Source organism: Terrapene carolina, unplaced genomic scaffold (genome assembly GCF_002925995.2).
Source record: "Terrapene carolina triunguis isolate 2854851 unplaced genomic scaffold, T_m_triunguis-2.0 Scaffold23, whole genome shotgun sequence".
Classification (NCBI taxonomy): Eukaryota; Metazoa; Chordata; order Testudines; family Emydidae; genus Terrapene; species Terrapene triunguis.
This window is the reverse complement of record NW_020664374.1, coordinates 7,256,811-7,269,108: the sequence shown is the minus strand read 5'-3', so window position 1 is coordinate 7,269,108 and position 12,298 is coordinate 7,256,811.

Sequence of the window (12,298 nt, the reverse complement as noted above, 5' to 3'; positions counted from 1 at the left end):
TGAAATTAAAAAGCAACAGATTTAAAATTGATACAACTTTTTTTCTCTCTTTTTCCACAATTTGTGGAAATCACCGTCACAGGATAGCATTGAGGCAAATAGCTTACTAAGATTTGATAGGATCAAACATTTATATGAATAATAAATGCAGTGGCAATAGCAAAGAAAAGTATTTATAAGGAATATGAAGTTCTATGCTCCGAACATAAATCACTCTATTACTGGGTTCCAGAGTAGCAGCCATGTTAGTCTGTATCTGCAAAAAGGACAGGAGTACTTGTGGCACCTGAGAGACTAACAAATTTATTTGAGCATAAGCTTTCGTGGGCTACAGTTGCATCTGAAGAAGTGGGCTGTAGCCCACAAAAGCTTATGCTCAAATAAATTTGTTAGTCTCTAAGGTGCCACAAGTACTCCTGTTCTATTACTGGGGTTAGGAAGAAACTTCCCTCATAGACATGTGATAGCAAAATCGTCCATTGTGGGTTTTATACCTTCTTCTAAAGTACCTGTTATTGGCTGATGTCAGAGACAAGCTACTGAACTAGATGGACCTTTGGCTTTACACAATATAGCAATTTCTGTATTTTTTTTTATGTTCCTAATCCCAGACATATGACTATCCATCTGTCTATCTTGGTATTTTTATGGTCTCTATCACTATAGTATGTGAAGATGTCTTCTCTAAATCTTCTCCAGTTTTTCCATATATTTCTCCATTTGGTCCCTTTTAGTTCAGCACATGACATTCTAGTAATAGTCTCACTTTTCAAATTTGCTAATCAATTATATGATATAAGATTAAAGTTTATATTCTAAATCTGTTTGAATCTGCACATTTGGTAATCTTTTCTGTTTCTAATAACTTAAATTATGGATAATTGAAATCCTTTACAATTCACATTTTTTGTCCTTAGCCAGGTCTAACTTTTTTTCTTAGTTACATCATTTCTCCATTGCATTAAATATAAGATTAACCTGCAGGCCTCACAGACATAGGTCAAATTCCTAGAACTGTCTATATGCTCAAATGGTTAAAAATTGCAATTTATTTTTTAAATTTCTTCTGGGATAAATATCAGAAGTTCTGGCTCCCAGCCCCAGCAGCAAAATAAAATATTTCTGTTAAGATATTTTAATTCATGTTTCATTTAAACCTTTCCTTAATTTTATTGAGACACCATTAATTAAAAAGTTAACAACTATTTTCTGACCTTGGTAGCTTCATAGCTTTAATTAGCTACCTACTGACATTCTTAACCCTAATGGTAACTATTGGAAACCTCTCTGAAATGTTATTTATGTTTCAAAGATAACTCCTCAAAACAAAACAAAACAAAATAAAACCATCGTTATTACCACTGATAAAGAAACCCACAGAAGGAGAGCATTAAAGTTCTTTGATATAATTCCTATTCAAAAGTAACTGTAGAACCGCTGGCAACATAAATATACCTTTAGACATTCCAGTAATTTGAATTTTGTGTTAAATGCACATTTTTTTTGTGACTAAAAAAGTCTGGAAATGTTGGGTCAGTAATTGTTATCTTGTAAATAAAAGGCAGAAGCCCAAACCAGTTAGTAGCAAACCTTCTGACAGTGAAACTCTACTGTACATCTGCAGTGACTCTACAAAGGACAAGGGAACAGCTCAACATGAGCTCCCTGTGGATGGCTACCACAACCAATGGACATATAACCAGGGGAATATTGAGTTGGTGGTATTACCACTACATCCAGAATTGGTGAGACCGCTGCTGGAATACCCTGTGCATTTCTGGTGCCCACACTTCAAAAGGATGTTGAAAATTGGGGAGGATTCAGAGAAGAGTTACAAGAAGATCTGCATATCAATGCAGAAATATAAATAAACTACTTAAACCATACTGCCTAAGTCATGTCTTTTGGGAAACTTCTCCTTTTTCTGCATGAGGAAACTCTTAATGAAGTGATGGCTTTCCTGCCTTGTTTAATGCCCTTATGAACAATACTTGGGCAGCCACAAATACAAACTCGACCCTTTCCACTAAAATAGCTAAGCTTTAAAAGCACTCTCCTGCTAAAGTGAAAGTGTAGTCTTCCATCCCTACAGTAAATTCTGCAATGAGTCTGCTTCTAGTGTGAAGGAAGATAGAAATTCTGGTTTTCTCCTGGAACAGCTGCAGCTAAGCCCTCGCATATGTTGTTGACATTCCGTGAAGTAAGATTTTTTCTTATCTCCAAGATGTAGTCCAAGACTCACTTTGTAACTTGACATTTAAAACAGCTACTCTTATTGTTGTGAGCTCCCCCTGCAACTAGGAAATTAGGTCTTTACAGTGCAATGATATAATTATCATGGACCCATCATCTTTGTCACCACTGTCAAGTTTTCTGAAAATTTGCAGGCCCAAAAGGCACACCAGCTACAGGTTACCAATACAACTCTTAATTATTTCCTACTACATTCTATGATACAAAGAGCCATTTTCTGTTTTTTAAGTCAGACTGATTAGACGAACTTATGCTATGCAAAATCACACAGCATGTCAATATACAAAATCTATCTTTTTTAATGACTTGTAGAGAAACATACCTACTTGTAAATTGATAGAATTGTTTGTTGCTCTTAAATATTTGATGCTTCGATTCTTCTAAATATGATTTGTAAATACTATGATTTGTTTGTTCAATGAATGATATAATCTCTAACTGAAGAAGACAGCTCTTTAATTTGAAGCAAAGCTGCATAAATGCCCAAACAGCTCTGTCCAAAGCAATTTACAAACCACATTTGTAACCACATTTTCCTCCTGGTTGCACCTTATCACCCAAGTTCCATTTCATGCTATAAATAGAGCTAACAAGTTGTAAAATGAGAGACTAGTTTTGTCAAATCCACCCAAAACATATTAGATCAATGCTCTGCTTTTGGAAGCAGCCCCAAGGGGTAAAATTACAGGCATTCCTGGGTTACTTGATAGGAGGAGGCACATTACCAACTGCTGCCAAATGAAAACAAAATTAATATTGCCTGTACAATAAAGTAGTTGTCTGCCTTAAATTTCTCTTCATATATTCATGTTTATAAGGTATAAACTCGGAATACAAGACTAATATTACATCCTCAGTAAGAACAGTAAACATATACCCCAAAATGAACAAAAACAAAACAAAAAGCACTCTACACCACTGCCCACAACCCTTAAAAAACAGAAAACCCCTTCAAAGCATCTACCCCCATGCCAACAGCCACCTCTCAGAAGCCATTGGGTTCTTCTCAGCCACTGTAGAACACTCAGTAGGTGCGTAAATAGTTCAGACTAATGGTACATCTTTGCCTTAAAACAGGCCAGATAGTGACTCTGACATAAACAATACAGAACTACAGTATTAACAACTGAAAGAGTCTCCACGAGAATCTGTGGCAGCTGCCTCTCCTTCTTGCAGAAGTAGATATGCCATCCTCCTGACCGTGGAAGAGTCCAAAAGTCGACTGTGTATAGATATGTCCCTGCAGCATAAGAATTTCCAATTTTCTTGCTCTACATCTCACATAATCACTGAACCAACTTACCTTGGACAGTCCTTATCCAGTATGGGTCTGATCCAACACCCATTTAAATTAATGGGAGTTTTCAATAGGCTTTAAATCAGGCACTTTGGCACCAATACACAAAGGTACTTAGGTGCCTAAACCAAAGATTTACTCCAGTTATTGGTTATTTGCAATTCACAAAATTCCCACTGAATCCTTTAGTCACCTAAACACACCTGATGCCTACATTGCCAGTGCAAAAATTCCCTTAGTGCCTAAGTTTCAGCCTCTGGGTATATGCACTGCTGTTGCCCACTAGCTGTCCAGATGCCTATCTTCCACCTAAGCCCTAGAGTGAGCTATGAACCAAGGGAAGATAGGTATTCAGCCACCCAAGTCACATGCAGAGCTTGCTCTGGTAGGTGTGTTCAGAGGCTGCCTACTGAATCAGCTCCCATTCAAAATCTGTCTGGAGGAGGCACAGGAGATGGGGCTCTTACCCTTCTGCTAACTTGTAGCTCAGTAGGTAGAGCACACACTTTGGGTGTGAGACACCCCAGTTTAATTCTACCCCTCTGCCACAGGGGGAGAAAGGATATAATCAGGGGTCCTCTGCCTTTCAGGTGATTGCTTTAACTATTGAGCTATGGGATATTTTGCTTCCTCAATCTCTTCTGTTAAAGCTGTTCCGCTTTGGAAAATTACTTAAAGAGTCACTGGATCAGAGGGACTGGCTCCTGGGTCTCCCACCTCCCAGGTGGACACCCTAGCCACTGGACTAATAGACTCATTCTCTCTCTCGTTCTTTGGCCCTATGACTATTTAAATATTTATCTATTGAGCTAAAAGTTATAAGGTGGTTGCAGCCTCCTTCACCTCCACATATTTTGTGTGGAACGAGGTAGGTGACTAACTCATTCCTGTTAGAAATTATTTAAGTGCCTCAGCTACCTGACTTCCAGGGACAGGTTCCCATTCATGGATTACTAAGCAGAAATAGGAGCCTCCCTGCTGCCTGGACTTAGGCACCAATCTCTATGAGAGAGGCAGGGCTTAGACACACCACTGTCCTCAGCATCTCCCATTGACTATCTTAGGCAGTTCCCTGCCTAGTGTGTTGGATCACATACTAATCTCTCTCATTCATTGTATAGGGAGCCTAGGCTTCATGGATTGCTGTGTTGTCCCTGTGATTTTCTAGGTGCCTAAACATTAGGTGCTGTGAGACTGATTGTTGCAATGCCTAAGTCCTGTTGTTGAACTGTGGCTTTATTTTTATGCTTCACACACAGAGTTGTGTAGGACACCTGCCCTTGAATATTCCTATGTGTAATGCAACCCTTTTTATTACATAAATTCAGTAATGCTTCATTAAAACAATTGTCTGGAAAATTCAATGCCTCCAATAGTTGTTCTGTAGAATATCCTCTAAGGTGCCTATGATTAAATTTTTTCTTAAAGCTGAACCTCAGTTTTGGAAAGCAATTCCTGAAATTTGCCACTATGAATACACTATAAAGCTCTTTGGTCTTTAAAAATTAGTCTGAAAAACTGTGGATCCTCTTAGGAGCTGCATCCTCTGTTCCCACAACTTCCCTCCATTTGTTTCCCATTAATGCCAGAAAGCTAATTGGCCACTCCCTCCCCACTGTCAGCTGAATCGTAGAGGGTAAAAAACATATCCCAAAAGCTTCTTTTCATACCATTTCAAAATTCATCCTTTTCACTGGTAATTACATAATATTTTTCTTAACCAAATTACATGTATTGCTCCCATGGCATAGTAATTTTACTTTATAGTTAACAAGGTCTGCTATACCCCTTCATATAAACCACTTATTCTCTATGTTTCAATTCAATATGTATATCAGCTTTAAAATATATAGAACCTTATTCTCCACAGTTTTGCCAGTTTTAATGTCATTGTGATGGGATGAAGTGGAGAACCTAATGCATAATACACATTTTTTTTTAATTTTTTTTTTTTTAAAGCTAAGAAAATCTGAATATCTCTTTTCATTAAATGACAGAGAAGGGTACAAACAGAACTGAATTTGAGCAGCACAGAAACACATCTTTGTCTCTGAGAACATTGCTTTGGGATGGATGGGTTGGAACTGTACACTCAGATAAACAAATGATTTAAAAAAAAAAACATCTTGGGACAAGTTAATCCCAGAAGTAACTGCATTCACCTTCCTGGTATGAATTTAGCCACTTCACTTCCAAATGAAGTATTTTCTGAATTTTCAGTCTAATTGTGTTTTAAGAAACAATATAGTTATAGTTTTTTATATGCAGTAGTGGATAATCTATCACAGTCTCTTGATGTACCATAGTTCTAGTATACATGTCCGTACTCTATACGTACACAATGAGCAGTAAGGACCATTACTGTGAATCCAGCAACACAATTTTAATTTATCCGTGGATTCAGGGAAAAGCAAATGTCATTTACCAAGTCACATATTAATTTGCTGGCTACGGTTGTTTCCTGACAGATGGTAAATAAATAGACGTGTGCAGAAAAGGAATATTGCTTTTAAAATTGCTTATATATTCCTTTGTATTTAATGGCCCGATTCTGAGAGGTTTAAGCATCCATCAACTTCAGTGGAAGTTGATTTTGCTGATTACCTATAATTTCCCTGTGGAACACTAAAAGTTCCAGCGATCACAGCTCTGTATTTCTGTACAACAGCAAAGTTAGAAATTATACTCTAAAAATATTCAATAGAAACTGTGAATGTCGAATGAGTGAGTGGTGTTAGTCAGGTTGCTGAATACACCCCTGGAAGATGCTCAGATACTATGACAGAATAAGAATCTATGTAGAATAGAACAGAATACAAAAAACCTGGACCTTCAAAATGTTTCCTTTAAAGTAAATGGCATTATAGAGATTTTAAAAGCAATAGAGTTTGCTTTCATTAATACCGCAGTGTAGTTATAATCACCTATGTTGAAATGTATTTTACTGATCCTGATCAACATAAACATGTAATTTTATAATTTGATGTAATTATTAATATAAACAATATTAACCACAGTATTTCTTGTACATATTTTTAAATGCTCTCCCCTTCTTCCTGCCTTTGTATTCCCGCAAAATGCACTAAAGGGTTAAACTTGTAAAACAGCACTGTTTAATACACCTCCTTTCAAAATAGGAAACTGAGCATTCACCTCAGAATAATATTTTGTTATAATTGTACATATGCTATAGCATTATAAGCTTGTTTTTACAGGAAACACTTTAATTATAATAATTGAAGTTGGCATTCATTCCACTTCACTTCCTAATTCATAAAATGAAAAAGTACTTATAGTATGTTGTGGATTTTAATACAGTTAAATATACTCATAGTCTTCTACCTTTAGCAACATGAATTACTAACAGAATAGTGAAGAATATAATTGCTATCTTTTTTTATACAAGACCTACCAATTAATACTAACATGCTTCTATCATGAGATTATACTAAGGACAAAAATAATATAGCATTACAGAATATTACATACATAGTGCAGTTAACAGCTTTGTAATGGAACACTGGTTCTATCTATCTATCTATCTATCTATCTATCTATCTAAATAAATAAATAAATAAATAAATAAATAAATAAAGTACCATCGAAAGAAGATACATGGCATAGGTATTTGTCAACTTAAAAGTGTAAAGAAAGTATTTTACATGATCTATTAAATGAATTAATAGTAATGTTATAGAGTAACCTTGTAGTATAATTTATTGAATATGGTATGATTTGGGTTTTAAGGGCCCTATCCTAAGACAGTTTGAAGTCACTGGAAAATTTCCATTGATTTCTAGGTGCTTTGGATTTGGTTTTACGTGAGGTATTTGCCTGCTGTATTTGATTCCTCATTCTGAGTTTTTAGTATGCTGCCCCAGGTTTTAGGAGATGTAAGATTAGTAAGAGCAAGGAGACAAAGTTAGCCTTTGGTGTGTGCATTCTGTAGATTCATGTCTGATCATACATGCCTGTGAGGAAAAGTATGGGTACAACTTTTGTGCTTCTCTCTATTGTTCCCCAAACTGTCAAAGCCTCAAAGGAGATATCCTGGGATACAGCCAGGGGTCCATTGACAGAGCCCATGTTCAGGAGTTTGTTAATCTATATCTCATGCAGATTACTCCTGCCCAGCATTAATAATCTGTGTGCAGGTTTGGAAGGAATGTAGGGAACAGCTGCTAGTATGAATAAGGGTCCACATCTTTCAGAGTGGTTTTGCCACACTGAAGTCCAAGTTAAATATGCCGAAGGCCTCTCATGACTTTTACTTCTTAAAACCAAAGACCCATTATGTGACTTTTCTACTGCACTAGAAATACATTTTTCAGTCTGTAGTAGTTTCTTTGAGAGAAGTGGTATGAATATACCCCTTTTACAGAGTAGGCCAGAATAAAAATGACATTCATAGAAAAGATGCAGGACTAGATCCCCAAAGGGACTTAGGCACATAACTGCCACTTTAGGTACCCAAGTCTATTATCTAAGCACCACTGAGATCCTCAAAACCCCCATTCACCTGCTGTCTCACCTTGTAGGTGTCTACGTTACTCCTAACAAAGTCCCCATGGCACCTAAATTCCCACTGGTGGCCATATGCAAAATCACTTAAATCCTGATGCTGCTGAGCTGCTTGGTGACCTAGCTCATGCCTAAACCCTGATGGGATTCTCAGTCTAGGGATTCCCACCCATCTTGCCCTATTCCAACAGGCATTTGCAGAGAATGCCTACAAGCTTGGTTCTTACAGAAAAGACAGCCAAAAATGACCAGATCAGGTGGGTGAGTATAAGTCCAATAGTCTAGCAGTTAGGGCAGTTTTCATGTCCCCACTCTGCCTGATTTGGAACTTGGCGTGTCCTAACCACCAGGATACTGGGTATTCTGAGGTGGGTCTTTTACTTATGAAAAAAATAAAAATAGCCATTGGGCCAGTCATTTCAACACTGGGCCAAAATCCCCTTTGTGGATTATATTCTTGGACCAGATTTATAGAAGTGCTGAGCATTCACAGCTGTAACTGAAGTCAGGTGGAGGTGTGCTTTGAAAATATAAAGTGCTACAAAAATGCTAAGTATTTTGAAAAATCAGGCCCTAGGTGTTTCTACTTGGGCATTCAAAATTAGTGGATCATTTTGGCCTTAATATCTCTTGTCTCAGTTCCCCAGGTATAAAATGGAGGGTGCAGAGGTTAAGTGAATAATAACTCCCATTTTCACATGGGTGTTGTGAAGATACATTTATTAACGGCTGTGAAGCCCTCAGATACTATAATGAGAGCATTATGAAAAAGCCATGAGGAAATTATTAATTTTGTATTCAGTGCAGGGGTTAGATGTTGTATATTAAATAAAGATTGTGGCCCCATGTGGAATGTAATGAAATATTGAATAACTATCCATTCACTGAATGAGGCGGGGTCCTGTGGAAAAAATAGTATGTGCTCATGTAATTAAAGAATGCCATAATTCATAGGTACAAAAGAACTGAAAAAAGATGCCAATTTAATCTGGCAAAATTCCTAATTTGAGTGCTTAACATTATTTACTACAGGGGGAATTCTGTGCCAAAAAAAAATAAAAATTCTGCACATAATATTTTAAAATTCTGCGAAATTCTGCATATTTTATTCATCAAAGTAACACAATATAATCACACCAGTTTCAATTATTTCGGTAATTTATTTCAAAATACTTGCCAGCAAGTTTGTCTTTAACAATACAGAAAAAAAATCAGGAAATGTTTTTTGACAAATAGATTCCTTGCTAAGTATATTAATACAGAACTTTGAGTAATTCATTTAGACTACAATACAGAAATGTATTTCCTGCACCTCTCAGAAGCAGTGCAAAGGCATGGGGGAGTCAGAGGTAACGAAGAGCTCAGGGAGAGGGAAGGAGTCTGGCAGTGAACCTGGAGAGTTGTTGGGTGTGGGTGGGAGAAGTATGGAACAGTTTATTTTGGGGGAGAAGGATTGCAAGTGAGCTGAGGAGCCTCCCCCATACAAACCCTGTCTGACCCCAAATCTCCCCCATTCACTCAGCCACAACTGCCCTGTCCCCCTGTGTCTCTGCCCCCCATCCCCATGTGGCCCTGGAGCCTCACTGCCCCATCCTCATGTGGCCCGGGAGACCCCTACCCGCTTCCCCCATGTGGCCCTGCACCCCTCTAACCTCCATCCCCAGGTGGCCCTAGAGCCCCCCTTCCCTTCAGCCCCTGGCTCAATACTGTCATCCCACTAGCTCCTGAGACCATGCCCCAGTCTGTCACTCCCCAGCAGTCCATGTGCCCCATGCTGCCTCCTAACCTAACTCCATGGGCAGGCTTCTGTGATGAATGCAGACGGCTGCTAGCTGTTACTGCCAGTTAGCCAAACTGTTCTGCTGCCACAGCAGCCTCTGGTGGGTGAAAGGCTTCTTGTGCAGAATGTATTTTCTGAATTCTGTGCGCGTGAAGTGGTGCAGAATTCCCCCAGAAGTAATTATTGTAATGTAGTTTTTTTGCACACAGACATACATACACCAACAAACACACAGCAGATACGGGAAAGGACAGTTTCTACATTTATTCATTCTGTATATTTTACGTTTTTTGGTATACAGTAAATACCATAAACAAAAATATAGTAAGATACCCATTTAATCAGAAAACTAACAAAACAAAACTGCATTCCATGTGTACAACGTCTGAACCCATGTTTTTCTAGGAATATTAACTCCGGCATTTCTTAACTTCTAAAAAATGTTATCTGTGCAACTGGAATGATCCATCAATGTAGCTTTTTGCATTTGTGGGGTATTATCTTAATTCAGATTGTCTGGCAGAAAATGGCAGAGCAAACAGAAAAGTCTAATTAAACCCCCTTGCTGCTCTGTTGGAAGTATTGAAGAGGAGGATAGATCTGCAAAAGAATCCATTTCTTATTGTGAGGGTGATATATGGTATTAGGAGATAGCTGTACCAGCAATTCCTGGGAGTATCAATCAAAGTTGTCACTTAATCTGGATTCCATGAGAACATGATAACATGCCGTTTTATTTCAGCAAACAGATGGTCTAGCATTCAGATCTTCAGCTGTTCGGAACACAAATGTACTTGTCTTCTTTAGCACAGCTCTTGTTGTACTTTTTAAAGAATAACGCTTTGCATTAATTGACAGCAATTATATACTACAAGTATGCACACTGAACTCAGTTGCTGACTGCTGAGTTACAAGTTTTTAGAGCTCTATCCAGAAAATATATGAAGCCTATGTGCAGCCTATGCCTCATAATCTTAAAATGTAACTCCAATTTATATTAGTCTACAAATTTTAAGGTCACACTTATCTTGATAAAAATAAAGAGAAGCTATTAAGAGAAATAATGTTTCCATCCCATAGGTTTTATTTAATTTACCTTTGCCTGCCACAGGTATAAGGTATGGGCCAGATAGGCACATCATCCAGTTGTTTTTAATTGCATGGGCAGGGTAAAGGAGCCACGCAGCTACCATAAAGAAGTAGCTAAGGATTCCCCTTGCTTAGGAGAATCCTTGGCCTGTGTAACGCATAGGGAGTATGTTGGGGACAGGGAACGGTGTGATGGAATAGGAGAAGGTGGGACATGGTGCTCTCTACTTGATTCTTGGCCAGTGCAATTTTGAGAGGCCCTTAGGGTGCTCTACATTACACTAGGACTATTTTGGCCCCTGGTTCACCGAAGGATTAGGTCAGAGGAGTCACTTTTCTTTCTTCCTGCTGAGAATGTGCACAGGGCATCTCAGAACCATGCCTCCTATCTCAAAAGTGCAAGCACTGATATCTGCCTTAAGCACAAACTGAATTCCCCACCCCCCAAAAAAATGTTAACCAATGAAAGAAACAAATACTGCTCCTCATAGAAATTTACATGTTACTGAATAAGAAATTCACATAAAATGCTGAAATAAAAACAGGATTTTAATACTGTATAGGAACACACAGATTTAATTCTGGATCTTGCCAAGATTTAGATAATGCCAGAGTGCAGATTTCAAATGGAGTAGGCTTGACAAAAAAATGACATCTAGGAAGATTGTGACGTTGTGCAGTCTATATGGTTTTATAAAAATATAAGTGAATATAATGTAACTGGGATAGTTTCGTGCAAAAGGTCTCTTGTAAGGTATCATTACAAAGTGCATAATCTACTGAGTATGATCATCTGATTTGTATAAATGTACCACTCTTGTATCTAAAACTAGAAATATAAAATGTAACTCTGAGGGCCTATTGTAATTATGTAAAGTGTGGGCCATTAATGATGGTTTGGAATCTTGATGACTCCCATTAACAAGGACCATTGTCTGCAGATGACTGTGTTTACCTGCAAGTCTCCCTGTATATGTGTGTGCTGGCAAGTGAGTAATGAAGTCTTGCAGTGACATGTGATCATGTCACCTGAACTGGAATCCATCTTTAACCTGGTGCTTTTCCAGTGAGGGGGGGTGGAAACCCAGAGGGACAAAGGATTCCCGCCTTATGCAAAAGATATATAAAGGGGTGGAAGAGAACAGAGAGGGGGAGGAGCCATCATGGAGAAGCCCCTAGATAACACCTAAGCTGGAACAAGAGTTGTACCAGGGGAAAGAATTGTGCCCAGGCCTGGAAGGTGTCCAGTCTGAGAAAAACTTACTGAAGCATCTCTGAGGGTGAGATTATCTGTATTTAGCTTGATTAGGCATAGATTTGCGCATTTTATTTTATTTTGCTTGTGACTTACTTTGTTC